This window comes from Triticum aestivum, chromosome 5B (genome assembly GCF_018294505.1).
Source record: "Triticum aestivum cultivar Chinese Spring chromosome 5B, IWGSC CS RefSeq v2.1, whole genome shotgun sequence".
Taxonomy (NCBI): Eukaryota; Viridiplantae; Streptophyta; class Magnoliopsida; order Poales; family Poaceae; genus Triticum; species Triticum aestivum.
In genome coordinates this window covers 407,264,668-407,268,349 of record NC_057807.1, presented here as the reverse complement: position 1 = coordinate 407,268,349, position 3,682 = coordinate 407,264,668, and positions in this window count along the sequence as shown.

Genomic DNA, 3,682 nt, shown 5'->3' with positions numbered 1-3,682 from the left:
TCCTCCATGGCCTCCGGTGATGATGGCCCTCTCCGGCAGGGTGCCAGAGATGGCCTAGATTGATTTCTCGTGGCTACAGAGGCTTGCGGCGGTGGAACTTCCGATCTAGGTTTCTTTCTGGGGGTTTCTGTATTTGTAGGAATTTTCGGTGTCGGTTTCACATCAGGGGGGTCTCCGAGTCGTCCATGAGATAGAGGGCGTGCCCTCCACCCTCATGGACGACTCGGGACTCTTCCGGTCCATCTTCGATGCTCTGTGGGCTTTTTCTGGTACATAAAAAATCATCAAAAATTGGCACGTCAATTGGACTCCGTTTGGTATTCCTTTTTTGTAAAACTCAAAAACAAGGAAAAAACAGAAACTGGCACTGGGCTCTAGGTTAATAGATTAGTCCCAAAAATCATATAAAATAGCATATAAATTCATATAAAACATCTAAGATGGATAGTATAAAAGCATGAATACTTCATAAATTATAGATACGTTGGAAACGTGTCAAGCATCCCCAAGCTTAATTCTTGCTCGTCCTCAAGTAGGTAAATGATAAAACAAATAATTTATGAAGTGTGAATGCTAGCAGGTGCACAAGTTTGATTAATGATAATTTCAATCACCTTTTCTAGCAGCATTATATGTCATACAGTAGCTCATCTCATAAAACTTCTCATGATCAAGTAACAAGCTATTCACATGTTAAAGCATAGACCATAAACTTGGTTGAAAACTAACAAACTATGTTCTCAGTCATCAAACAATTGCAATTCATCTTATTTTCAGGAAGGGTCTATGTAAGATCTTTGATTTAGCAAAATCCCACATACTCAACTATCATATAGTCTTTCACAATTGCTAACCCTCGCGTGATATTTATGGGTTCAAAGTTTTAATTGGACACAGAGAAAAATAGGGGCTTATAGTTTCGCCTCCCAACCTTTTACCTCAAGGGTAATGTCAACAATAATACTTTATGAAAACCTACATCCAAGTGGATATATATATTCAGATCGCTCCAACACAAAGTGCTTGCCAAAGGAAAAAGTGTAAAAAGGAAAGGTCAAAATCACCATGACTCTTGTATAAGGGTAGAAGATAAAAGTAAAAGATAGGCCCTTCACAGAGGAAGCAGATGTTGTCATGCGCTTTTATGGTTGGATGCACAAAATCTTAATGCAAAAGAACGTTACTTTATATTGCCGCTTGTGATAAAGACCTTTATTATGCAGTCCGTCTCTTTTATTTCTTCCCTATCACAAGTTCGTATAGATCTTATTTTCTTCACACTAATAGATCATACATATTTAAGGAGCAATTTTTATTGCATGCACCAATGACAACTTACTTGAAGGATCTTACTCAATCCATAGGTAGGTATGGTGGAATCTCATGGCAAAACTGGGTTAAGGATTTTTGGAAGCACAAGTAGTATCTCTACTTGGTGCAAAGAATTTGGCTAGCATGAGAGGGAAAGGCAAGCTCAACATGTTGGATGATCCAAGACAATATAACTTTTCAGATATAGGAAAACATAACCCATTAAGTTGTCTTCCTTGTCCGACATCAACTTTTTAGCATGTCATATTTTAATGAGTGCTCACAATTACAAAAGATGTCCAAGATAGTATATTTATATGTGAAATCTCTCTTCCTTCAATATTCTTTCATGAATTGTTCAAGTGACCAATTCTGTGTTTGCTAACTTTCAATAAGTTTACTACCTATAATTATTATGTGTGAAGTCATTACTCCCCAAGTTATAAGCATATGAAACATATATAAATTCAGATTTATGATATTCAATTCATTCAACCATTTACTCATAGGATATACGTGAAGCACGTGAGTAAATGACAAACTACTCCAGAAAGATATAAGTGAAGAACACTGAGTAGTCAAATAATTAACTAGCCATGGGAGGATTCTTTTTCATTCAAGATTTCAGATCCAATGATATTCAAACAGCAAGTAAAATTGCAAATACGCTCCAAGCAAAACACATATCATGTGATGAATAAAAATATAGCTCCGAGTAAGGTATACCAATAGTTTTGAAGACGAAAGAGGGGATGCCTTCCGGGGCATCCCCAAGCTTAGGCGCTTGAGTCTTCCTAGAATATTACCTTGGGGTGCCTTGGGCATCCCCAAGCTTAGGGTCTTTCCAGTCCTTCTTCTCCTCATATCGATATCTCACCCAAAGCTTGAAAACTTCAATCACACAAAACTTAACGGAACTTCGTGAGATGGATTAGTATGATAAAGAGTAAACCATTCACTTTGGTACTGTCAAAGACAAGGTTCATAAATTTTTTCACACAATGCCTACTGTACCATATCATTTCTACAATTTATATTGATAAAGATAAGCCATATAAACTAGAAAACAAGCAAACTATGCAATGAAAACAGAATCTGTCAGAAACAGAACAGTCTGTAATGATCTGAACAGCAACCATAATTCTGCTACTCCAAAAATTATGAAATAAATTGGTGGACGTGAGGAATTTGTCTATTAATATTCTGCAAAAAGACTCAACTCAAAATCACTCTTCTGTAAAACATTACAGCAAATCTCGTGAGCGCAAAGTTTCTGTTTTTTACAGCAAGATCACATTAACTTTCACCCAAGTCTTCCCAAAGGTCTTACTTGGCACTTTCTTGAAACAAAAGCTATAAAACATGATTACTACAGTAGCTTAATCATGTAAAAACACAAAAAGAGAAAGGGCAAATATTGGGTTGTCTCCCAACAAGCGCTTTTCTTTAATGCCTTTTAGCTAGGCATGATGGTTTCAATGATGCTCACATAAAAGATAAGAATTGAAACATAAAGAGGGCATCATGAAGAATATGACTAGCACATTTAAATCTAACCCACTTCCTATGCCTAGGGATTTTGTGAGCACACAATTTATAGGAACAAGAATCAACTAGCATTGGAAGGCAAAACAAGTATAACTTTAAAACTTTAAGCACATAGAGAGGAAACTTGATATTATTGCAACTCCTACACGCATGTATTCCTCCCTAATAATAATTTTCAGTAGAATCATGAATGAGTTCAACAATATAACCATCACATACAATATTATTTTCATGATCTACAAGCATATAAGTTTTACTACTCTCCACATAAGCAAAATTCTTCTCATTCGGAATAGTAGGAGCAAACTCAACAAAATAACTGTCATGTGAGGCATAATCCAATTGAAAATCAAAATCATGATGACAAGTTTCATGGTTAACATTATTCTATATAGCATACATGTCATCACAATAGTCATCATAGATAGCAACTTTCTTCTCATAATAAATTGGAACCTCCTTCGAAATAGTGGAATCATTACTAACTAAAGTTGACACTCTTCCAAATCCATTTCATAAATATCACACTAAGATTCAACACCCTCCAAAATAGTGGGATCACTAATTCCTAAAGTTGACACTCTTCCAAACCCACTTTAGATGATATTATTATTCATACTCCAAAAGATATAAGTGAAGTTCATGGAGCATCCTACAAGATCATTGAAGGGCTATCTCATACGAGCATGGTTCCTAAAGAAAAATAAAAACACAAAGGATAAAAATCATGCGAACAAAACAAAAACCAAGGTATACAGATAATTGTTGAAGAAGAAAGATGGGATGCCAACCGGGGCATCCCCAAGCTTAGATGCTTGAGTAT